Genomic DNA, 26,582 nt, shown 5'->3' with positions numbered 1-26,582 from the left:
TCTGGATGATCTCTTGCACAAAAGCACATTGCTTTTGCGATGTGCTTTTGTAGCATGGACGCGCTCTCACGCAAGAAGTTTTTGAAAATCTCTTCCGCAAAAAGCTTCTTGCGCAAGAAGCCTGTAAAAGTGACAAGGAGTCCTGTAGCACCTTATAAACTAACAGATGTATTGGAGCATAAGCTTTCGTGGGCAAAAACCCACTTTGTCAGATGCATGTAGTGGAAATTTCCAGAGGCAGGTATAAATATGCAGGCAAGAACCAGGCATTGACATTGACTGTGAATGGCTAGCCAATTACAAAAGCAGTTTCTCCTCTCTTGGTATTCACACCTCCAGATCAGCTGCTAGAAGTGGGCCTCATCCTCCCTGATTGAATTTACCTCGTTATCTCTAGCCTGGTTCCTGCCTGCATATTTATACCTGCCTCTGGAAATTTCCACTACATGCATCTGACAAAGTGGGTTTTTGCCCACGAAAGCTTATGCTCCAATACATCTGGGTATATCTACACAAGCCTGCTAGTTTGAACTAGGGAGGCTAATGTAGGCATTTGAAGTTGCTTTATTTGCATGTTCCCATCCGGTCGCCATTTTGAAATTCCACCAGCCCGAAGTAACTGCCCGTGGCTACACGCGGCAGTGAAACGGCAATTCAAACTAAGTTCTTTGTTCAAATTAACTGTTACTCCTCCTGGAATGAGGTGTGACAGTTAATTCGAACTAAGGACTTAGTTTGAATTATCATTTCACTGCCACAGGCAGTTACTTCGGGCTAGTGGAATTTCAAAATGGCGACCGGATGGGAACATGCAAATAAAGCCCGGGATATTTAAATCCCGGGCTTCATTTGCAACTTTGAATGCCTACATTAGCCTTCTTAGTTCGAACTAGGGGGCTAGTGTAGATGTACCCTCTGTTAGTCTATAAGATGCTACAGGACTCCTTGTCGCTTTTGCAGATCCAGACTAACATGGCTACCCCGCTGATACAAGAAGCTTGTAGTGTAGACATAGGCTTACCTTTCTCTCCAGTGATCTTACCCTTCCTTTGTTATTTTATATAGAACTTACCAGAATTTCTCTGAAGAACTTACATTTTTGCCTTTACCAAACAGCCAAGTTTTAAAAGAATGTTTCTAGATAGGAATTTCCCTAGGCCACTTGCAAACTGTAATAGATTCCCAATATCCTGACTTCTAGTCCTGTGCCGTATTCTTAAGAACATTATTAGTGAAGCCTAAACAGAATTGTAGCAGGAGAGATTAAACCCATTTTGAACTAGATGGAAGTTAAGGGTGCTCAACACTTTGCAGGATAGAGCCACAAATGAGCCCAGTAATTGTTGCTGCTGGAAAAATTAAAATGACAAAGTGTACGGATGAGACAACTTCTAATTGCGAAGCGACATAATATTAATTATGCTGACTTTTTAATAGTCAGCCTATATGCTGTTATGTTTGATTAAAGCAGAACCAGGGGAAAGGACAAGTACATGTGCATTGCATTTATGAAGAATGACTCAAAAGATACATGTAGAGTGTGGACAGAATTTATGTGATGTTTATGCTCTCCTGCCTCTCCCCTCAGTAAAACAGTGATCCCCTTTGAAAGTACTTTTCAGATGGGGCCTTACCTCTGCAACTTTAATCCCAGAGTCCAGAAGGTTAGCTTCAATTGCCTCAAGATTAGATTTGATTTGCTGTCCAGATTAAGCAAGAGCCTGAGACTTCATTGACTCTCCAACAGTGTGCACATCTCCTGCAACAGGAATGTTTTCTTTCCCTTAGGCAGACACCTCAGTATTTGCCTGTGGTGTGCTACTTTTCAATTATGGCTTCACTGGTGGAAGAGAGAATTAAGAAAGGCCTCTGGTGGACTAGAAAAGCATTGTTCTGTCTTAGACCATGGCAAATATTAATCAGGAGTTTTGTTTAAGGCCAAAGCCATTTGAGATTTGCATGAGATTTCTGCCACAGCTAAAGCAAAATTGAAGTTCTAGGCTTTTTCTGGTTTTGGATCCAAAATAAAAAATGCCCAAGCCAAAGGGCAGATCTGGGATCTGACTTTAAAGGGTTGGTTCTGAGGACTTGTTTATGACCCATATCTTTTGATTACAGGAAAACTTGCTGGGTTTTCATAGAACAAATTATGCCCTTTTGAAATGCATCTTTCCTTCTAATTTTCAAAGTTGATTTACAAAGTCCTCTATCTCCTGAATATAAGCAGAATGGTTGAAAGCGAGCAAGATTTTCTCCCAACTCATTGAATATGAGATCACCTGCTCATTTCCTATAGGGCTGTAACTAATATCCTTCCAGAAGTAATGACTTCATGCTGGAAGGGCATAACAAGTGGGGGTCTGCAGCAGTCTGTTTTGGGGCCGGTTCTGTTTAATATCTTCATCAACTATTTAGATGATGGCATAGAGAATATGCTTATTAAGTTTGCAGATGATACTAAGCTGGGAGGGATTGCAAGGGCTTTGGAGGATAGGGTCACAATTCAAAATGATCTGGACAAACTGGAGAAATGGCCTGAGGTAAATAGGATGAAGTTTAATAAGGAGAAATGAAAAGTACTCCACTTAGGGAGGAACAATCCGTTTCATGCAAACAGAATGGGAAGTGACTGTCTAGGAAGGAATACTGCAGAAGGTATCTAGCTGTCATAGTGGACCACAAGCAAAATCTGAGTCAACGGTGTGACGCTGTTGCAAAAAAAGCAAACATGATTCTGGGCTGCATTAACAGGAGTGTTGTGAGCAGAGCCGGCCAGAGACATTCGCGTGTCCCAGGCCCTGGGAGCGCAGTGCCGCCCCCGGGAGTGCGACGCATGCGCGACCCCGCCCCCGGACGCACGGTGCATGTGTGGCACCACCCCAGGCGCGTGGATCATGCACGGTGCCACCCCCACCCAGTTGGCAGCCTCGCGTGGTACCCCCTACAATGAGGCATCCTGGGTGGTAGCCCAGCTTGCCCGTACCTTGGGCAGGCTCTTGTTGTGAGCAAGACACAAGAAGTCATTCTTCCATTCTATTCTGCATTGATTAGGCCTCAATTGGAGTATTGTGTTGAGTTCTGAGTACCACATTTCAAGAAAGATGTGAAGAAACTGAAGAAGGTCCAGAGAAGAGCAACAAAGATGATTAAAGGTCTAAAAAACATGAACTATGAGGGAAGACTGAAGGAACTGGGCTTGTTTAATCTGGAAAAGAGAAGATTGAGAGGGGATATGATAACGGCTTTCAGGTATCTAAAAGGGTGTCATGGGGGAGGGAGTGGGAATTGTTCTCCTTGGCCTCTGATGATAGGACAAGAAGCAATGGGCTTAAACTGCAGCAAGGGAGGTTTAGGTTGGACATTAGGAAAAATTTCCTAACTGTCAAGGTGATTAAACACTGGAATAAATTTTCTAGGGAGGTTGTGGAATCTCCATCTCTAGATATTTAAGAGCAGGTTAGATAGACATCTATCAGGTATGATCTAGATGGTTCTTGGTCTTACTGTGGGGGCAGAGGGTTGGACTTGATGACCTCTCGAGATCCCTTCTAGTTCTAGTATTCTATGATTCCATGACTGTGTATCTAGCAACTTGGTCGGAATTCACACTGGTGATCTAGCTGGGAAAAATTCCCTATCTATCACCAGTCCCTTGAGATATCTACCTCCTTTAGTCACTGTAGACAATATTTTACAGATTGTCCAGTGACTATATTTCAGAATTTCACCATTGCTCAGCTTTCCCTGCTCTATTGCTATTTCTGTGGTTAACAGCTGAAAAGGAGTGGGTGGAATGGACATAACTGGGTAGAATAACCCAGGCCTGCTTGCAGTGGTGCTATGTCTCCCTCTAGTGGCACCTAGCCCAACTGCTGCCTTGGCTAAGAGCCATATCGCTTTCTGTCAGTGTAGGAGGGACTTACAGACTAAGCTTCATGGGTCCCAGGTTTGACCAGTGATATCTGTTGGCATTGCAATAGTAAATGGGGATGATAGGATCATGGACAGAAAAGACCGATAACATTATCGGGCCTGGTGTAAGCCCACTGAAGCAAATGAGATTATACCTGGGATGAGTTTGGCCACTGTGGTCTTCCCAACATAGTAGCATACATCCTGTAATGTACCAACATGATACATACACAAATTCAATTCACATGCTAATGGACTCAATCATGATTTAAATTGGTGGGGACTCTATCACTGAAGGTGCTAACAACTTTCTGAGTGGTATCCTTCCTGTTTTAGCAATCTATTGATTTTGATCTTTATCTGCTTAAGTTTAGCACCCATTCTCCAGATACTTAAAGAAAAAACAGGAAGGGGGGTGGGAGACAAAGCATCATTCTCTTGCCCCCCCCCTTTTCGTTTCCTATTTATTTCGAATTTTCATATCCCCTACTCATAACTCTGGTCATCTGAAGAAGTGGGCTATGCCCACGAAAGCTCATGATACCATCTACATGTTTTGTTAGTCTATAAAGTGCTACCAGACCATTTGTTGTTTTTTTCTACATTTCGTAGGCAGCCTAAACTTCAGTGAAGTCAATGACAGTTAGGGTGCGCACTTCTCTTGCATCCATTTTCTGCATTTTCTATTTTGTTCATATGCAATGGCAAAACGTTTTATTTTCTCATTGTTCATGAACACATCACAAGCTGCCTGGCATAGCTTGTTTAGTAACAAAACCGGGAACTATTTATTTCAGGGGCTCTGCTAAGAAAACTTGTTGTAGTGTCCTTGGGTAAAATGAGAAATTGGCACTTGGGGATTAATTGTTTGGCATTTACCAGCTGCTGCAGTCTAATCCAATGAGACTAGAAGCCAGTTTGCAAATCAGACTTCCAAGAAATCCCTACCAGATCTGAAGAGGTGTGTGGGCGCAGGTTGGGATTGGGGGTTACTTTTTTCTCTTCAGTAAATCAGTCACTGAGCAAGAAAGATGTTTATATAACTACCTGTGATACACATACCTAGGGGGCACAGGGCCCAAGATAACTCCTTACCACAGGCCCCACCCTGACTCCACCGTTTCCCCCCCAAGTCCCATTCCTTCTCCACTCCCTTTCCATCCCCATTGCACCCATTACCTGAAGCCCACTCTCCCAAGCAGATGAGCTGGAGGGTTTACTGGGGGCCTGGTGTTGGGGCGGCAGCAGGTGTCACTCCCTCTTTCTCCTTCCCCCCCCCCCCCACCCTCCACACTCACTACAGCAGCAGGAGCCAAAACATCCCAGCAGCCTGTTCTGCTTCTTTGCCCATCTCCCAGATCACCATGGCGGCAGGAAGCAGAGTGGCCCAGCCCACTCCCCTGATCCCTGCGTCTTTCGGGGGATTGGAGTGGGCCAGGGCGTCTGCTTCCCCCTGCTGCGATGAAGCAGAATGCAGCAGGTGATGGAGCAGAGCACAGGCAGTGAAGTGAAGAAGACTGCTGGGTCACTTTGACCCCTACTGCCGCCCCCCGCCAGGCCTCCCAAGTAATCCCCCAGGCTGCCCTGGGCCTTGCCAATGGCATGGTTGAGGTGGCTGCTGTAGGGTCTTCAGTGGCCACTTAGAACTGTCCAATGGATGGGACAGCTCTGGTGATACAGACACGAACCAGAACGGAAACTTCAGATTCAAACATTCCCAAATGCTAGGGAACATCTACATCTGAGTCTAAACTTTGCGTTTTGGGGCCATCTCCATTCAAAACCAAAATTAGGTTGGAAAAATATAAATCTTCTCCTGCCCAATCCCACTTGCCTTCTTCCTCCAGACTTGTAACCCATGTCTACAGCTGACCAAATCTTTGTGAAGATTATGAAGTGTTCAATTCAACTTCTCCCCCTCCAATGTCCATAATTTTTGTCCACCTCTGCCTCCCGTGGCACTTGTGAAATCCAACGAGAAGCAAAAGTGCCAAAAAACATGTTCTGCTCTGCACTAAAAAATGTGATCAGTTAAATGATGTCACTCAGGGATGTGAAAAATCATAGCCCCAAGCCCCAATAATTAAGCTGGCCTAAATTTTTATGTAGATAATGAGGTCAACAGAAGACATTTTCCATCAGCCTAGCTACTGCCTCCTGGAGAGGGATTAACAATGCCAACAAGAGAGCCCCTTCTGTCAGTTTAGTTAGTGTCTACATTTTAAGCACTACAGGAGCACGGCTGCAGCACTGCAGCTGTGCCACTGTAGTATTTCGTGTATAGACAAGCACCCCGGGTGTGTGCATACACCCAGTTCCATCAACCAATATTTTCCCCTCCTATTTGCATTCAACTCTCAATAAAACCACTCCACCTCCATAGCTCAGACTTCTGACCAGTCTTATATGGAACCTGTTTGTTGGGTGGTGACTTCTATTGGTTGTTGTTTTTTAGGTTTCTCCTGAATGATAGGAGCTGTTGTGCCCACCAGCTTCAGAGAGATTTTGTCTAATTCCGAGCACAATGCTCTGAATAAGCCTATTTTGCAGTAGCCTGAATCTAACAAATAAGGTGTGAACATCTGAATTTACAAAAAAAACCACCTTGGAATTACACATGCAGTGTGAAGTTAGACATGTCTACCTGAATAACTACAGGCATTTGTACTGGAGTTATGGAGTCCAGGAGAAAATGAGGGAGAGGGGTATAGAAAATCATTTCACAGGAAAAAAAACCCTGCACAATATAATCATTCTGAAGTAATTCTTTGCCTCTGTGTAACCCCTGGTGGCTTTCCCCCAGCCATGGGTTAGCTTTCCTCTATTTATTTTGTTATTTAAAGCTCTAATGAGATCAGGAGAAACCCTTCTCTCTCCTTTGCAGTCTAGTTTCCTTGGATCATGCAGATGTTTGTGGGGAAGGGATAATGATTTAAAAGCTCTAATTGTGTTATATCTTGAAGCCTGTCATCTAAGCTGATTGTAATGTGATTTGGAAAGGAGTTTTACTTGGACAGGGCCAATTTATCTTAGCAAGGGAGGGGTAGAAGCACTGGCCTCAATGCTTAGCACTTGGAGTGGATATCTGTTGCAATGCTCCTCCCCATGTCAGAGATGTGTGGTACAACTACATCTTTTCTCTGCCTCCTTTATATTTATCTTGTGCCTTCCATAAGAGGATATGCCCCTGTCTGGAGACTGAAGCTGAGATTGCCCCAAACTGGCTAGGGTTATGGGGAAGATATGACCCAGATATACTGAGCACCGTAACCTCGGTGCTGCGGGGAGCAACTCTAAACCATAAGCATTAGGTAGTAACATAGCACATTTCTGTCAAGAGGTAGCAGAACCACAGAACTTTGTGTCCCTGTACATCTACGAGATGGGATGCTTATGATGATACATGGATTCCAAAGTCAGAAGGGACCATTGTGATCTGACATCCCATACAACACAGGCCATAACACTTTTGCCCCTGAGGGAGTCTGGCACCCAAAGTTAAAAACCCTGGGCACAATTTTAAAACGCTGCATATTTTGTTTGTCATGCCAATTTCAAATTATTTTGGTAATTTATTTCAAAATGCCTGTCAGCAACTCTATTTGTAACAAGAGACTTAAAGAAACTCCCACGACAAGCCAAGTCCTCTCTCTCTACCCGTTTTCTTCCCCCTCTCCCGCAACAGCCCAGCCACAGGGAGAGCTGTCCAGTCTAGACAGCCACACACCCCTTTCCCAAGATCCAGAGGGAGAGAAAGCCTGATTCTGAAAGCTGGATGCATGTAGTTTCCTACACACTGCTTCCTTCCTTTAGGGCACCCCAGGAACTGCACTTGCTTGGAACCCTCTAGCTTCTACTCCCCCGACCACCAGAAGGATCTATTTGCAAGTTAGGCCACATCTCCTAGTAGAGGCCAGCATCTCTGCAGCCCATTTCTACTAGGGGAAAAGGAAATTCTGCCCAGAATATTAATTGTGCACAAATTCTGCTTTGTGCAATGATGCAGAAGTCTCCAGGATAAACTTCCCAAGAATACTTCCTAAAATATATTTAGAAAACATCCAGCTTTGATTTAAAAATTGTCTGCAATGAAGAATGGAGAATTGTCTGCATTGGAGAATAAACCATGACCCTTGGTAAATTCTTCCAGTGGTTAATTACTTCACTGTTAAATTTATACATTTCTCCTGGAATATGTTTTGCTTTAACTTCCAGCCATTGGAGTATGTTATACCTTCCTCTGCTAAATTAAAGAGCTCATTATCAAGTATTTGTTTCCTATGGGTATGTCTACACTACAGTGCTAATTCGAACTAACTTAATTCAAATTAGTTAATTCGAACTAAGCTAATTCGAATTAGTGCATCTAGACTAAAAAATTAGTTCGAATTAGCATTTTGCTAATTCGAACTAGCATGTCCACACTGAGTGGACCCTGAACTGAGGTTAAGGATGGCTGGAAGCAGTGCAGGCAGGGCATCAGATTAGGACTTAGAGCGTGGAGCTGCTGCCTCAGGCTAGCCGAGGGCTGTGCTTAAAGGGACCCGACCCCCACCCCGGACAGGCAGTTCTCAGGGGTTCCCCACTTGCAAAGCAGTCCTGGCTTGGAGTGCCCTGAGTGCCCACACTCGGCACATCACAGCACTCGGCCATCAGCCCGGCTGCACTTGCTGCAGGCTGCCATCCGGGGGCGGGGAGGGGGATCAATCAAGGGGCTTCAGGAGAGCTTCCACCCCGAGAAGCCCGCAGAGCCACCCCAGTCCTCCCTATCGGGGGCTCGTACCCCATTCCTGCCTCACCTCCTTCCACTTACCCCTCCCTAGCCCCCCTTCCTGATGTACAAAATAAAGGACACGTGTGTTCAAAAATAGAAACTCTCTTTATTGAACAACACTCGGGGAGACTGGGAAAAGGAGGTGGGAGAGGGGAAGAGAGAGGGTGGGAGAGGGGAGGGCAACTAAAATGATCAGGGGTTTGGAACAGGTCCCATATGAAGAGAGGCTAAAGAGACTGGGACTTCTCAGCTTAGAAAAGAGGAGACTGAGGGGGGATATGATAGAGGTCTATAAAAGCATGAGTGATGTGGAGAGGGTGCATAAAGAAAAGTTCTCCATTAGTTCCCATAATAGAAGGACTAGAGGACACCAAATGAAATGAATGGGTAGCAGGCTGCAAACGAATAACAGAAAGTTGTTCTTCACAAAGCAAATAGTCAACCTGTGGAACTCCTTGCTGAAGGAGGCTGTGAAGGCTAGAACTAGAACAGAGTTTAAAGAGAAGTTAGATAAAGTCATGGAGGTTGGGTCTGTGGAGTGCTATTAGCCAGGGGGTAGAAATGGTGTCCCTGGCCTCTGTTTGTGGAAGGCTGGAGATGGATGGCACAAGACAAATGGCTTGGTCATTGTCTTCGGTCCATCCCCTCCAGGGTCCCTAGTGTTGGCCGCTGTTGACAGACAGGCTACTGGGCTAAATGGACCTTTGGTCTGACCCAGTACAGCCATTCTAAGCTCAGGGCTCAGGGTCGGGGGTCTCAGTGGACCACCTTGATTTTCATGCACACCTGCTCCTGGGTGGCCAGGCTGGCAGCTATCCTGCCCTAGACGGCCACTTTCCTGTGCCCACTGCGGAAGTCGTGGATGAGGTCCACGATCTCTGCACTAGACCAGGCAGGCGCCCGCCTCTTGCGGACCCGGGCAGGCTCCCAGGAGCCGCCAGCCTGGTCCCGGGAAGAGGCGGAGGGCTGGGTGGCAGCGGGTGGCTGGCTCGAGCCGTGCCAGGTGCAGGGTCTGCTGGCTGGGTGCTGGCAGGCTTGCACCTGGCACGGGCACCATAGCCAGCCCGTGCCCCTTTAAGGGCTCTGGGGCCGGGAGGGGGGCAGACAAGTTTCCCTGGTGGTGCCCAGAGAGGCCACCAGGGAAAGCTGGGGAGGGCTAGCCTCCCACTAGTTCGAATTAAGTGGCTACACAGCCCTTAATTTGAACTAGCTAATTCAAACTAGGCGTTAGTCCTCGTAAAATGAGGTTTACCTAGTTTGAATTAAGCGCTCCGCTAGTTCGAATTAAGTTCGAACTAGCGGAGTGCTAGTGTAGCGCCTACCAAAGTTAATTCGAACTAACGTCCGTTAGTTCGAATTAACTTTGTAGTGTAGACATACCCTATGTAATTACCCTTTAACCTGCTCTTTAAGTTACATAGAGCTTTTTGAGTTTATCACTAAAAGGCATGTTTCCTAATCTTTTAATCGTTGTTGGGGCTCATCTCCGAAGCCTCTTCAATTTGTCAATATCCTTCTTGAATTGTTTATTTCAACAGTGTTTTCCAAAGACAGAGGTAAAATAACTTCTATTCCTACTCCAGGTTCCCCTTTATGCATTCCTGACATTAACCCTTTTAGCCCGGGTGCACTTGGAATTCATGTTCAGCTGATTATCCACCACAACCTCCAAATCTTTGTCAGAGTTATAGATTCCCAGCTAGCCTGTATATAGGGCCTACATTCTATATTTAGCTATATTAAAGCACTTAGGGTATGTCTACACTGCATCCCTAGTTTGAACTAGGGATGCAAATGGAACAATCGAACTAGTTAATGAAGCGGGGATTTAAATATCCCGCGCTCCATTAACATGATCTCGCCGGCGCACTAGTTCGAATCACAGCTGATTCGAACCAGGAAGTGCGCGCCGGGACGCGTTAGTTCGGACTAAAGCCCTTAGTCCGAACTAATGTTACTCCTCAAAAAAATCAGCTGTGATTCGAACTAGCGCGCTGGCGAGATCATGTTAATGGAGCGCGGGATATTTAAATCCCTGCTTCATTAACCAGTTCGATTGTCTCCATTTGCATCCCTAGTTCGAACTAGGGATGCAGTGTAGACATCCCCTTATTGTTGGCTAGTGCACCTCTTAGCAAGTGATCCAGAGCACTCTGCTGTGACCAATCCTCTTTGTTATTTAACACTCCTCCAATTCTGGAGTCTTCTGTAAATTTTAAGTGATCATTTTTATCACTGAACAGCACCACTTCTGAGGGCAGTAGTAGGGAGAGGCAGTCCAAAATGGCACTGTTGTTACATGTTTCTTGCATATTCAGTAGGGATTTCTCCCTTCTTCCTATCTCCTTTCCTTACCAATGTTAAGGTATTCTTCTGTAGCTTACTATAATTATGATTTTACTCCATTGCCTTACAAATTAATTCAGTGCCATGGCCCTCTTGCAGTCAGATATTCCATCCAAAACTTTCCAGAAGCTGATATTTATGTTTCTATGATTGGCTGTTGTCATTATGGACAAAATTCTCCCTTTCATTCTACTTCCAGTTCCACAAAACGTATGGGTTACTAAAGTTTATCTACACCAAAGTTTATAGACTTCAAGCCTCATGCTAACTGCTAAAGTCAATGTCTAAAAGAACACAAGTCTGTAGGTTCCTTGCACTATTGCTGAATATACTAAAGTAGAACATAATGCAAAGCAAAGAATATGGAAGTAATTTAGCCCCCTGGACTACAATTACCAGTCCCCAACTTGTCCAGAGAAGACTCATATTTTTGGTGACAATACACATTCATAGAAAGTCATTTCATTAACAAAAAATTATATACAAACCCCAGGAAACTCCACTGGAGATAACAAGCATTTACATCCAAACACTGTACTGCCCAGCTCAAGCAGTAAAATAAATTAACTACAGAAGGATTGTAATTACAAGTGATTATAAGTAATGAGGCATAAAAGTCAAAATTGGTTACAGATAAAAATGAAAATATCTAATTTAACAAGCTTAGTGAACTTAAAACAAAAAGCTCTCTCACCACATGTTCTAGCCATGACCCCATCCCTGTGTAAGCGGGGGAATGGTCCCGCTAGTGTGGGGAAACTTTCCTAGCCTCTATACTACCCCAGTGAAATGGACCAGAGAAAGGATCTGAGTCCCCACTCCCGCTTCCTTTACCTCACGGACTCCCTGACCCTGAGGGCTCCCCTACCACTCTGAGTAGCAGAGTCCTTGAAATCCCAACAAGACTGGGCCCAGGTTTTCTGGGGCTTAATCCCCGACCTTGTAGTCACTTCAGGCAAGGGCTAAGGTATCCCCACTCCGGGGTGCTTTCTTCACACTGGATGCTTTCTTGATCCAGTGATCATTACATATAGCTCAAAGTAAATACAATTTATTAGACAGCAACTGATTGAAAAGAAAAGAATAAGGAAGAAACGAGAAAGGTTAAAAGAGAGCACACAGTCCTGCTCTGTAGCACGGGGACATCACAAACAGTGGTTTGCAGAGTATAAGGACAGTTCAGTCTGTTCCTTATAGGTCCCAGGGCTCTCAGGCTCTGGCTGTGCTGCGGGGGGGGGGGGCCTGCAAGTTGGACATGCTTGCTCTGGCAGTGACCACACGACTTCAGGCTCTAGGTGACAGAACCCCTCTCCCAGTTGGAGTTACAATCCCTTTCCAAGTCTGGCCTGCAGGGCCTCTTGGCTGGTGGCATCTCCCTGCCCAGAGCCTCTTTTCCCCCCTTTGCTGGTCCCAGCTGCTCACTACCCCCAGCTCCAAACTATGCTGCTTTGCCAGCCTCCAGCTTCTTGTGTTGGTTCTCTGACCTCTTTGGCTTTGGTCACTGCAGGTCTGCTCCTCAGCGCAGCTTGCACTCCTTGGATTGTGTGTGTCTGGCTCTGTCGCTGCAGGTCTGCCTGTCAGCACAGCCTGGACCCCTTGCTAATCTTCTTAGCTCTCTCTCCCCCTTTGACTCATATCCAGAAAATCCCAGCTCACAGGGAGGATAGGACCAAGCCTCCTAATTCCCACACTGGCCTGTCCAACCTGTCAATCAGGCTGGCCTGGAGTGTTGGTCTCTTCCCATTGTCCCTCGGGAGACAATTTCTCATGGAAATTTCTCATATCCTGATTTCTCATGGACCCTTCCTCTTTTGGTACTGGGAGCTGGCCAACCAAAAACTCACTGAGTTTTAGTAAGGGGTTAATAGTCCTCTTACACCTCTACAATGATGCTTCTTTTGTCTTTCAAGTGTTGCTGATTCCATGAATTGATATGAAGGAAGACAATCTCTGGGGAGGTCTCAGTTTCTTATAGAAATTCTCTTCTTTGAAAATCAGCTCCAGCTGAGGTTCAGGCAACAAGTATGTGGGATTGAAACTTCCATTCCAATATGTAAATATTTCTCTCTCACCCTTTTTCCTGCCAAAGAATGGCTGCCTCACCAGATGCTAGTCCATTTGTTTGTTGTTGACTTTTGACTGAGGAACTGGCTTGTGCCTGCTCTTTGAAATTTGGAGTAGGTCTCAGCAATGTTAAAAAGTCTGTCACAACTTTACATACAGTGTTGCCCCACATTTTACCAGGACAATAATGATCAGCACAATATAAACTTTCAAATGACACTTCAAAAGGCATGGATTTTGTTCAAAACCCTTTATAGTTTTGTAAAAAGGTTGAACCTAGGGATACAGACGCACAGTAGAATAGACCATCCCTCTTTTTGTCCACCAGCCTGACTTGGCTTCCAATACTAATTCTGGTTCACTTATTCCAATATCATGCTTTTCTTACTTACTAAGCATGATTTTAATGTAATGACACAAGCTGGTGGGGGCAAATTCAGTCTGTCTTCCTTTTGTACCTCCCCCCCCAATGTTTGTAGTTTTAGGTTATTGTGATTAGATGTGTCTCATCCACAGGATTGATTGGGGTGGCCACCTCAGGCTTCAAACTTTGGAGGAGCCCTGTGGTAGCCACCTGAGCCATCCTATTGATGGGATCCTGGCATGGGGCAGCATCAGGGATCACTCCCCCTGCTACTCACCACAGTAGCGGGAGCCAGAGCAACCCAGCAGTCTGCTTTGCTCTTCCCCGGTGCCCTCTCCCAGCCTGGCCCCAATGTCTCCACTTCCCACTGCTGCAGTGAAGCAGAGTGCAGGCTGGGAGAGGGCAGTGGGGAAAAAGCAGAGCTGGCTGCCGAGTCCCTCTGGCTCCCATTGCTGTGGTGAGTGTGTGTAGGGGGAGGACAAGCCCGGCTGCTGCCTTGCACCAAACCCCCCAATTATCCTGCAGCTCACATCGTTCAGGGGAGACGGCTTTGGGCAAGGGGGTGGAGCAGGGACAGGGCTTCAGAGAAGGGGTGGAGAGGGCTGGGGCAGAGGCAGAATAGAGGTAGAAGCTGCCATTTGAGAGTTGCCTGGGCCCCGTGCCCCATGCCTAGAACACTGTGGGATGGGGTTGCCCCAGGCCTAGTGCCCCCCTCAGGATGTCCCTGATTGAGATACACTATTGGTAAGTTCCTAAGCTAGATTTGTAGACCCAGTTTTGGGAATAGTGATCAGTTCCTCTTTACTTGTCAAGATGAGTCCAAATACAGAATTCCCCCATGCAGGAAGCAAAACTTTAAGAGTTAGGAAACTGTCTTCTGTAACAGGAAATCCTGATGTTTTAGTACTGTCTGCATGAGATCTCCAGCATATCGCTCAAGTCAAAATGCCCCATGATCACAGCTCTCCCCCCGCTTCCCCACCACATTATGGCTAAGTGCTTAAAGTGATTAATAAAGCCTGACACTTCAGCTTCACATAGTCTTAAAACTAACAAGCTCTAAGACTTTGTCAAGTTCCAGGGAGCCGCTGTAAAATAATTTAGCCAAAATATCCTCGAAGAACAATCAGTGATGTTCAGCTAAAGGGCTGGAGTTTAATTACTGACACCACCAACAGGGAACTGAAACTGTAGTGGGTGACAAATTGAACTGATCACAGTGTGCCATGCATTGAAAGATGGTTCTTCTAAGCCATCTCTTACAGACAGAGGAGGAATAATTGGGAGGGAGAAACATGAAGGGCTGACTTGTGTTCTGGCAGTAGAAGAGAAAGGACATTGGGAGAATGCTTGTGTAACCAGCAGGAGTAAGGGCAACAGAAGCTGGGCTCACTTAATGGTTGTTAAGACCATGGAGATCCTTAGCTAAAGGATGTTACATGAGAATTAAAAAAAAAAAAAAAATCAGCTCACCTGAATTTGAACTCAACAAGTTTACTCTGCTGGACACCCATTGGTTTGATTCTCACTGCTGTGTGTCAGTTTTGGGCTTTTGCACCTGTGAAAAATTGATTTAATACATAGACATTTTGGTCTGCCAGCCTTTTACACATGCTGTGCAGTCATGTTGTACAGGTAAAAGTAGCTGCAGAAGTCAGATGAATGGGATCTCCTTGACTAATGCACTTTCTGTATTTCTGCATCAGCATGACTGAGCTTAGACAAGTGTTTCTTAAACTTTTTAAGACCGAGGAACACCAAACAATGTTTTTTATGGGGAACACCAAGGATTGTTTTTTTTTTTTTAAACAAAAGGGAAGTTAGAGGAAAAAATGTCGCCTGCCCCTTTAAGGATGGCCATTTTGAAGTCTGTTGTTCTCCGCAGCACACCTCCAATTGTCTCACAGCACACTGGTATGCTGTGGAACACAGTTTAAGAAACACTGGCTTAGACCCTGAGCTAAGGTACTTGCAGTTTGGTGGCACAGCACACACACATTTTAGAAGTGAGCTATTACAGTAATATTTGAGTAACATATGCAGAAGGCCAGATTCTGCACCTCACATGGAATAGCACCTCAGTGAGTAATCCCAATGAACAGCATTGACCTCTGTGGGAATACCCTGGAGCAAAGTGATATACAGGCAGAGTAAGCGTAGCAGAAACTAGCACTGCATTAGTAAGAGGAAGGGCAGAGTAAGAGGTTCAGTCTGGTGTTTACAAAGCCATATTGTTTGTAGTTTTTAGAGGCAAGTACTTTGTGGCCTTCCATGGCCAGAACAGTTGCAGTGTCTCACCTTTACTGCATGGGATGGGAACAGGTAATGAAGAACTAGAACAAGGGGACCACACACTTGTGGGCTACACTGGCCTTCTGTAGTGCAGGGAGCATGGGTAGGCCCATTTATGGCATGATGTCTTAGACTAACACACAGGAGAAGAGAGAGGCCATGTCTAGTTCTCCATTCCTCATACTGCTCATGATTGACAAGCAGCCATAGTCTGGCTGCAGATGAATTATAGCAGGCTGAGAATTCCATCCCACTTTTTGAATCAATGTTTCTAGACTCTTTACTTAATCTGTGCATGATTGCCCATTTGCCCCTCCAAGAGTTAATCATTTCACCCTTCAGTTCAGTGCCAGGACAGTAGCTGTCCTATGATTTATAGATGGAGAGGACTGCATGTACGGGCGCTCTGAGTGGTCTCACACTTTGTAGGAGACAGATAGCTGCATCCCAAAATGTGAAGGATGGTGTTATAAGAACGCCTTTACATTTCTAGGAGTATGACTTGGTAGGGACTGAGGGACAGTTTTTTAAAGGTATATAGGCAACTGAAGATGCTGATATGCATGTAGTAGATTTTCAAAAGTGCCTGGGAACCTAATTCCCATTATTTCAATGGGAATCAGACACGTCAATGCCTAGGTGGGATTATCACAAGCACCTTCAGGTACCTGAACACCTTTTAACATCTGCTTCAGAGTGTCCATCAAATCCACATTTTCCATTTGCCCTAGTGTGAGTGGACATCCATAAGCAGAGACCTCAGAAAGGAAGCTCTTGCTATTAGTCTGTTGTCAGAACATCTCTTAAAACTAGACAGTCAGAACAGACATTCACCAAGGGATTGTCTAGTGGAGAACGCAGCAGAAAGATTGTCCACAAAACCCCCTGGCTTTCTGTCTTCTTACATTATCCATTCTTACAGTGTCAGACACTTGCCAAGGGCATCCAGGGTTACATCCACATGCCTGAGCATGAGGAAATCTTGTGTGCATCTGCTGTGGATCAGTTCTCTGAAGCCACCAGCCTCTGGAAACACAAACACTATCATCTAAGCTTGTGTGAGCTTCACACTCTGTGCAGGCTACCAATAGGCACACACCACTCTCTGAATCCTTTGAGTGTTCCCTCTAGTTCCTAGCCCAGGAGAGGGCAAACTTTCTGGACTAAGGGCCACATCAGAGTATGGAGAGCCAGGAGTGCTCACAAAAGTGAGGGTTTGGGGTGCAGGAGGAAGTGCAGGTCTAGGGTAGGGCTGGGGATGAGAAGTCTGGGGTAGGGTTGCCAAAATCTGACTAAAGCTATTCCAGGAGCTTCCTCCCACACACAACAGGATGTCATTTTCTTTAAATAGCCTATTACAATTTTTCATGAGTACTTTCAATAGTCACCAGAAAATTGATGACAATTCCAGGAGACTCTAGGCCAATCATGGAAGGCTGGCAACCCTAGTTTAGGATGCAGGAGGGGGACTCCAGGCTAGGATTGAGGGGTTTGGAGGATAGGAGGAGTATCAAGGCTGCAGTATGGGGAGGCTCCAGGGTTTAGGCTCCAGGTGCCACTTACTTCAAGCGGCTCACAGAAGCAGTGGCACATCCTTCCCTCCACCCCCCGGCTCCTACATGGAGGTTATGGAAGGTGGCTCTGCTCACTGCTCCATCTGCAGGGGTGCCACCCCCACAGCTCCCACTGGCTGTTATGGGAATTGTGGGGGCAGTGCTTGAGGTATGGCAGCACACAGCCCCTGGACTGCCCTATGGTGGAGATATCCTGCTCTTTCCGGGAGCCATGCAGAACTATGACATTCGCGGAACAGATCAGGCTCCTAGCCCCACTCCCCAGCAGCGGCTTGAGGGACTGATTAAAATAATGGATGGGCCAGATGCAGCCCGCAGGCCATAGTTTGCTCACTTCTGGTTTAACCCCTTATCCACTGAACACTCAATTACCAGGCCTGCTGGTTCCACAGCTTACTACTTATGCTTCAGAACTTGTCTCTGCTTGTCTCAGCACTTACATATAGCCATAGTGAAAACAAAAATAACTTAATAGATTCAGATGATTGTGAATAAAAAAGTTGTAGGAAAAAAAGGGGTTGTCTAGATCATAACAGGTTTGTAGAGACAAAGCAAAATAACCAGTACAACACAGGCTTTTATTAGAAACTTTGTACATACAAGACCCAGAGGATTACTTTAACCCTTATAAACACTTTATGCCCAGTGCCAGTGGACATCAAAAGATTGCTGAATTAGTGCCAAATGATGTAAACCCACACTGTGCTGCCTACAAGCACTGCCCCACACAGCTCCCATTGGCTGCATTTCCTGGACAATGGGAGCTGTGGAGTCCGTTCTTGGAATGGGGCAACAGCATGCACAGAAACATCCCCAGGTGCCACAGGGATGGTGCCACAGGGATGGTGCCAGCTGTTTCCAGAACTAGTGTGGAGCACGGGTGGGCAGGAAACCTGCCTTAGTCTGGATGTGATGCTGGCAGAAATGGCCAGGGGCTCTGGACCCTTTTAAATTGCATAGGCCCCTGGGCAGTTTTCCCCTCTGCCTCCTTGCAGTCAGAAGGGCTGTGTGAAGCAGTGGCTCTCAACCTTTCCAGACTATTGTATGCCTTTCAGGAATCTGTTTTGTCTTGTGTACCCTCAAGTTTCACCTCACTTAAAAACAACTTGCATACAAATCAGACAAATTATACAAAAAAAAGTGTCACAACATGTTATTACTAACAAATTGCTTGCCTTTCATTTCTGCCACAATTATAAATCAATTGCAATATAAATAATGTACTTAACATTTCAGTGTATAATATAGAAAGCAGTATAAACAAGTCGTTATCTGTATGAAATTTTAGTTTGTACTGTCTCCACTAGAGCTATTTATGTAGCCTGTTGTAAAGCTAGGTACCTATCTAGATGTGTTGATGTACCCCTAAGGGTACACATACCCTGCTTGAGAATCAGAGATGCAAAGGACACCAGCACAAGCCTTTTGGAGAAACTTCAGTCTTGTTATCAGAGCTCAGCTAGATCCAATATCTTGAGGTTTGATCAAGAATGAGTCAGTGACCTTCACATAGGCTAACAAGAAACAGGAGTGGGGAAATCAGCCTACAGGAAAAGGCAGGAGAATTAGCACCCTGCATCATGCTGGATATGCACACATACACGCTGAATTGCATGTAACCCCAGGCTAGTACTAGACTGATGTAGGGGACATCCAGCCTCCTTCACGTGGAAGTAAACAAAGGACTCAAAGTGCAGAACTTTGCAGCATGAGGCTGTAGCTCACTCAGAGACATTTAATCTGAGCCATGTTTAATGATTTTGTATTGTTTCCCCTACTAAGCTTGCTTTTGTTTAAGATGTTCTAAATCTGGAATTAGGGTCTTGTCTTTGTGGCTTTTTCCTCTCAGGCATTATATGAGCAATCAGGAGGGAAAACTTTAAACACAGATACATGACAGGGTGCTCTACTCACCTGAGGTATGGCACCTCCTCCTGGTTATCCAGGGGAAACAGCTCACAAGGTCAACACCCCTTCCTACAGCCACACACTCTGTCTCCACAGCTCTTAGTGGGTTGGCAGCACCTCTCTGCCTCCACAAGCTACTGCTGCCACTTCTCCCTTCAGCAATCTGAGGCAGTCTTCTTCCCATTCACTGCCACACAATATACTCCCTCAGTGGTTGCCAGGGGAACCCATGCCCACTCTCTACTCCAGGTTCTGGCTCAGGGATCCTCTAGCCAGTAATCAAGGGCCATTCTCTCCTAGACCTTACTGCTTTTTGCTGATCCAAGCCGAGCCTTCCTGGTCAGCCACCTTCTGAGCTTGCCGGTCATACCACCCATCTCCTGGGGAGCAACTACACACTTTCCCCTCAGAGCTGCTTTCTTCTGCCAAATTTCTGCCTTTATAGTTCCTGCTCATCTCCTTCTGCATCAGCTGGACTTCTTCATTCAATTAGGGGATTGCTTAGCCAGTTGGTTCTTCTCAGCTGTGGCCTGTTGGTTAATTAACCCCTTCTTAGGCTATATTAACCCTTTGAGTGTAAGTATGGGCTGAACACCCTCTCTCACCAGGTCAAAAGTGAGGCTCCCTAAGAAATGCTGTGACCATGCTGACTATAGTCAGTCTGAGAACTTTGAAGGTGGTAGGATTCACTTATGAAACCAAAAGGTTACTAACGAGATCCTTGCATGCTGTAAACAGGTTGTATTCACTTCAGTGGAGCTATGTTGACTTTCAGCAGCATAGACTTTGGCTTTCCATTTGCTCATTGTTCATATATCAGTCCATTTTCAAACTATCTGCTATGTCTATAGTTGGATTTTTTTTACAGTGACATGATCACAGAGGTAATATATAGCTCCAGCAAATAATTATGGTTCTGGCTTTTTAGCTTCCAATCATTTTCCTCGAACCAGGTTTTTTAATTTGTATAAGAAATTGGAGTAAAATATTATGTCACATAAGCCCAGTTGGGTGTATTTACTGCCACTGAATCCAAACCTTCACCTGTCTGTATTTGTGCTGTTCCAGTTCGGAAATACAACTACAAGCCAAATTTACTAGCGATACCCCTGCTCTGTAGCACAATTTGGTATCAGGAGACAAATGACATATAAGAAAAGTAATTCAGTCCAACACCAGATTAATTCTCTGCAACTAAAACTGATTGTTCACATAAATCTCACTCTGCTTTTAAGCTAGGACATAACCTCATCCTAATTGATATTTCCTGCTCAAAGACAAAGAAATCAATTAAAGCCCCTCTAGTTTTTTGCAATGAATTTTTTTTTGTGTGCGAATGAGGTTTTTTTAAAAAAACTCTTGACCTGGCCAATCATATCCCTCTGCCCTTTTCAAAATAGTTTTGGTGCCAGTAGCAGTAATGTATCAAGAATTCTCTCAGGTGCCAGGCTAAGCTGAATTCCCTTGCTTTATCTCCAGAAATGCATCACTATTTCAAAATACACATAGGTAGGACTCCCCCCAGTTGCCGTGTGATAGTGGTGCAGATTCTTCTTGCCAATCTTAAATAATGGCATATTCAGAAAGAGGATTGAGAGAATCAGGAATGTGCCTGTATGTAGGTGCCAACATTTCATACTTTTTTTTTTGGTGGATTATAACCTGTTTTTGGACATGAACTCCTTTCAGATCCATGCCTCTTATGACCCTCTCAGCCCTCAAACAACAGGAGGATGAAAGCAATACCCCCCCCCCTCCACCCACCCCAGATAATTACCAATCTCTTCTTGCTGTGGTGCATCACCACAAGATGTTCATCACTTAAGATCAAAACTTGTGATGGCAGCCATGAAAACTGGTGAGCTTTCCACCCCTGTTTTGATCTTTAATCATTGTCCACGCTGGTGGGCTCTTAAGGCTGGAATTTAGGCACCTAGGTTGGGAAAGAAGCTTATTCTACTACTGGATCTTAGCTGGATGTACATCAGCATAAGACTATATAATGAGGTGCAGCACCAGGCCCTGGTTTGGATTTCAGTCTCTAGGATTGTCAACGAAGAGCTTTCACAAATACAGTGTATTACAATTACTAAAAATTCAAAACTGTCTGAGAGAAAGAAGGAGAGGTTCATGTTGAGACATGAAATGTGGCCGTACTGCAGGTTTAGCACTGACTTAACATGCTTTATAATACATATTGATTCTTCTTTCTACAATTTATGTGCATAGTATATCTAATAGGAGAATCACATTGATTTCAAGGGCGCTTTGCATAGTATTCTAACTGTTCCATTGACAGTGAAGTCAAATCCCCAGTGCCCTTTTATGTCAACAGAAGGGGTAAAATACAATTTATGAATCGAAATGGTTCCAGAAAAGCTGCCAAAACCATGCACGATTGACAAAAGAAAGGGTTTTTTTTTAATAGGAAGGCAAATATAACAATCAGTTGAACATAATACACTGGAAGACAAGGCTTTCTTGGGTAAGGCTTATTATTCCCTCCCCACATACACACACATAAAACTTAATGTTTAGGGAAAGTGCCAGAATGGAAGCCCTACAGTCTGTAGATCTTTATTTACCCACTGACTTGTACAGCATGGACAGCTAAAGTCAAGCTACATGCTTCCCCCATCTGCCCCATTCTCATGACACCCAGGCCAGTCAGATGGGAGCAAACTTTGGCCACTACTGGCCAACGGTAGATTTGCTCTAGTGCAGGAGAGGTGAAAGGCTGTTGTCTGCTATTACCTGCCCCTGAGATTTCCAGGTCCCCTATGCAAGGCTTGCTTGTAACTCGCCGCCTGTGTTTCAGTCCTCTACCACATGCAATATGAAAGACCATCTGCCGATAAGAAAACACTACAATAATACCCCAAGCACAAGAATGACAGAATGATTTAGGAAGGAAGTTGCTGTGGCTTTATCTTTAGCTCTAGATCATTTAAGTTGCCCCAGATGTTGTTCTACCACCATAGTCTGATGTCCAGCTGCCCCTATCTTTGCGTCCTATATTCCTGTAACTAAACTCACCTGTCTAATGTGAACAGCCACAATCTCAAGCAGCAGGGTTTCTGGAAATGAAAATATGTGTAGCAAAGAACTCTGCTTTGGGAGACACAAGCGTGCACTGACACTTTTTCATGTCAAAATATTACGAGGTGGTTGTGGCTTTGTACTCACCCTACCCAATACTCCACCTTATTTATTACTGTACAATTGTTGCTTGAAAATCCTATCACGCCTTTGGAGCTTTGATTTCTCAGGCTGAAGCAGTCACTCTCCCTTAGCCATTTCAGTATCCAGGAATGGGGGGAGAGGATTCTAAAATAGTGATTTTTCTCGCCTCACCCCTTTATAGGCCTTTATATTTTATATGACCATCCTAATTCTGCTATTTTGCTTGGCACCTGGCCCTCACAGGGATGGGTGTTTATATTAGAGATGGGAACAGATTTCTCCTACTTGGTGTTTGACATTGCATCACTGTGAGTGGAGAGGAAAGCAATAAGTGGAGGAAGATGTGGTGTGATATGACTATATCTTCAAAACACAGAGACCCCACATTTCTAAAAGGCTCAGGTCTTGGTTTATTTACACCACTGTAATATCATTAATGTGTGTTACTCCTGGCTTGCACCAATGTTGCTGAGATCACTATCACGCCAGTAAGTATTTAATATAGCACCACTGAAAACTCTTACTTTGAATTATCTATGGTCACTTTAACCTAGAGTTGATTCAGCTCCTGTTCATCTTTTCTACTGCTGCAGGATGCTGTTACAATAAATGGCCCTGGAGTGAAAGGAAGGGGGAGATGTGGGCCTGATTTTTCCAATTACTTAATGTATCCTCAGTATCAATGCCTATGTAATATCTGTTACCGATCAATACCTGGAAAATCTCAGAGAGCTGGAGTAAGACCAAAGGTGGCAGTGCACCTCCCCTTTGCAGGCCTCCATGCAACTAGGAACCTGAAACAAAGGACAAGTAGACTCACAAAAGCTGCAAAATGGAAATACAAGTCCTTTGTGACCTGCAGGTCCAGCTTTGCAAAGCTGCTTTCACAGCCTCGGGTCAGGAGAGGTTAAATCCCACAAAAGAAACAAAGAGAGGAAACCTTTAAAAGACCTGAAAGGCAGCCTGTGTGATGAAGATGTTAGATGGGGATTGGGGAGAGTATCGTCTCCAAACCTGCACTAACAACAGTAGCCACAAAAGCATCAGCATCTGACTGTGCTGACTCCCCTTCCGCAGTCATTACACTCATGCAAAAGGGGTGCAAAGCAGGTGTACTCTCTCCTGAGCCAGATATTAAGCTTTACATGAATCAATGTCAATGGAGCTTTATCAATTTACACTGACAGATTTATTTGGCCCTGCCATTCTGATTTGGTACCATTTTATATCCATGTTGTGCTATCTTTGCATTGGTGTACATGATCACACAAGGGGCAGGACAGACTCAGGTCCCCCTATTTAGAGATACCGCTTGGCTTGAAGGCTCTAAATCCAAAGCAGATTACATACTGGGGCCCACACTATAGCTAGCTTTGTATGGCTGTAAATTCCCACCTTGCCCAACCCTGCTTGGGCAGGGGGCATCATGCTGGTCTTTGCCTTCTCTGAGCACAAAGGAGCATTAATGGTGTCAGTAGTGGGATACATTGCAGAGGAGACAAAGCCAGACAAAGCTCTGCCATGCTTCCACATCAGGTGGGTGGTGGAGGTGGGTACAGTACAGCTCCAGGAAAGTAGTGTACTTATCCTACTAGGATGTTCTGCCACCTACACATGTGGTGCACACCTGCAGGAACTGCGAGTGGCATGATAGGCTTCTGGACCTTACCTACCCCTCTATCACTTGAAAGCAAGGAACAGTCAGTTCTGTATTAAAATATTAAGGCTAGATTCTGGCACCCTTAGATATGTGTTGTACCTTAGTTTGTATGTGGTCCCAGAGCTGCTGGCAGAGTAAAGTACTAATTCAGCCTAAGTCAAGACAGCAGAATGGATGAATAAGCCATGAAGTGCTTCAATAATTTTAAAGCTGTAAGAAATATTTCTTTTTCAGTACCAAGAATACCTTTTAAAGTGCAATTTTGTCACTTGGCAGCAGAGACCTGGTTTGCAATCAGACTCAGGCAATGGGCACAGGAGTCCAAGTTAACTGCTGTTGTCGGAAATGAATTGGCCTATCAGTTTAAGTTCTTTTGATTCAAAAACACCTTGCGGTGTGCAATTTAGCGGTGTGCAGTCATGGAGGGGAATGGTAAAGCAATAGACAAGAGTACTTATCTGTATATATGAAGACTAATTCTAGTACTGAAATGCATCACTGTTATATTACACTTCCAGGTAGTAATGCAAAGACACCGAAGCGAGAGGTAAGTCCTGCTAGGTTAATGTAACTAAGGTTAAGGTTCAAGGTCTTGTTCTTAGCTTTGCTATGTGTTGTGCTAGAGTAAGTCTCTCATAAAGACAATCTCTCATTATTAAGTCAAGTCTTGTGACAGCCATGCTAGGGCCCTTAATTTCTTCTGTTAAAACCAACAAATGAGATAACTCAAATGTTATTGCTAATAGGTACAGTAATTCCTCATTTAACACTATAGATGCGTTTCTGAAAATGTTTGTGCTAAGCGAAAACCTTCTATGTGGGGTCAATTTTCCCATTAAAAATAATGGAAAAGGTGGGGGTTGCATTTCAGGTGGTGGTGGTGAAGTCAATTTTTTGTTGGTGCTGGGTCGTCAAAGTCAACGTTAGATATCTAGCAACACAAGTCGCCGCGGTTTGTTAAAACACAAATATAAACACGTAAGTGAGTGGAGGAGCGCTGTGACCATGTGTATTCATCTGCTCATGTTTTCACCAACTTATACCACTGCGTGAAGTAGTCCGCCTAAAAAAAAATCATGCTATTGCAAAAACATGTTAAGCGGGCGTGTGTTAAATGAGTAATTACTGTATCATGGATCAGTATGGATCACTCATTTGTTCTATATGGTTCACATGAAGGACTGAGATGAGAATTTGTCCTGAAAATGGCAAAAGGAGCAAATTAGTTTTATTCCACAATTAAATCGGAAGGACTTAGCATTGGTAAGACCAGACTGATGCCTTAGCTGGTTACACAGTGTGCTACCCCAACACAGGCTCTTGGAATTTTGTGTCATAGGCAAATTGACAAAAGCTGCCCTTTCTAACCCATAGTCTTATACGAGATAGTTATTAGGGCTAGATTCTGTCCCCTGTAGTTATATTAAGTTACAACTCTAGTAGTTCCACTGTACTCCATGGGACTACTCAAGGAGTAAGGGTATGTCTACACTACCCCGCTAGTTCGAACTAGCGGGGTAATGTAGGCATACCGCACTTGCAAATGAAGCCCGGGATTTGAATTTCCCGGGCTTCATTTGCATAAGCCGGGCGCCGCCATTTTTAAATCCCGGCTGGTTCGAACCCCGTGCCGCGCCGCTACACGCGGCACGAACTAGGTAGTTCGAACTAGGCTTCCTAGTTCGAACTACCTAGTTCATGCCGCGTGTAGCCGCGCGGCACGGGGTTCGAACCAGCCGGGATTTAAAAATGGCGGCGCCCGGCTTATGCAAATGAAGCCCGGGAAATTCAAATCCCGGGCTTCATTTGCAAGTGCGGTATGCCTACATTACCCCGCTAGTTCGAACTAGCGGGGTAGTGTAGACATACCCTAAGTTACTACTCCAGCTGGATAGGAGTATCAAAACTATTCCTATAATGTACCTATTTGTTGGTTAGCCAGTTCTTCTGCTTCTTTAGTAGAGTTGTCCCTGGGACATCAGTAATCTGGCTGCTGAAGCTCAGGGTATCTGTATGAGACCATGTTCCATTCCTGTGACTTTAGAAGCTGCAGGCTTAGACATTCTTGCACTTGAGAGAGAGGAGGCGATTGGAAGGCTTCCAAGAGAGTCAGAAGCTGCTTAACAGGATTGGAAAAGTTCTCCCTTTTCCCACAAATGCTAATCCCCAGAAAAATGCAATCAGCCACCCATTAGAGATAGAGATGGAGATGGATAAGATGTGTCTCAGATTGTCAAAACTAGCTCAGGGACTGAGTGCGTAACTCCCAGTGAAAGGCAGTGGAGCTAAGAGCCCAATTCCTTTAGGTTCTTTTGAAAATTCACTCTTCAAATATAAATGCTTCTTGACAGAACTTTCCTCTGGGTCCCCCAGTACATCCTATGTTGTCCATCCATTTAAATGATAAACACCTTTGGGAAGAAGCTATGTCTTCCTTTGTGTGTGTCACATACTGTTGGCATGTCACAAACACACAAAATTAAACACAATAGTAGGAACATTTCA

General features: G+C 44.8%; 1 protein-coding gene and 1 long non-coding RNA gene across 2 annotated transcripts in view; one reads left to right on the top strand and one right to left on the bottom strand.

The window, feature by feature from the left end:
* The window catches only part of LOC142826492 (uncharacterized), a 98,154-nt gene extending 78,505 nt beyond the window's left edge, over positions 1 to 19,649 (bottom strand). The window contains exon 1 of the long non-coding RNA XR_012900661.2: positions 19,241 to 19,649. This is a non-coding gene — a long non-coding RNA (uncharacterized LOC142826492). The remainder of the gene's footprint in view (positions 1 to 19,240) is intronic.
* SIAH3 (siah E3 ubiquitin protein ligase family member 3) overlaps positions 1 to 26,582 on the top strand; it is a 75,686-nt gene that overhangs the window by 22,606 nt on the left and 26,498 nt on the right. The window lies entirely within an intron of this gene.

This window comes from Pelodiscus sinensis, chromosome 1 (assembly GCF_052426305.1).
Source record: "Pelodiscus sinensis isolate ZL-2025 chromosome 1, ASM5242630v1, whole genome shotgun sequence".
NCBI lineage: Eukaryota > Metazoa > Chordata > Testudines > Trionychidae > Pelodiscus > Pelodiscus sinensis.
The sequence above is the reverse complement of the archived record's forward strand: the minus strand, read 5'-3'. Positions and strand labels throughout refer to the sequence as shown.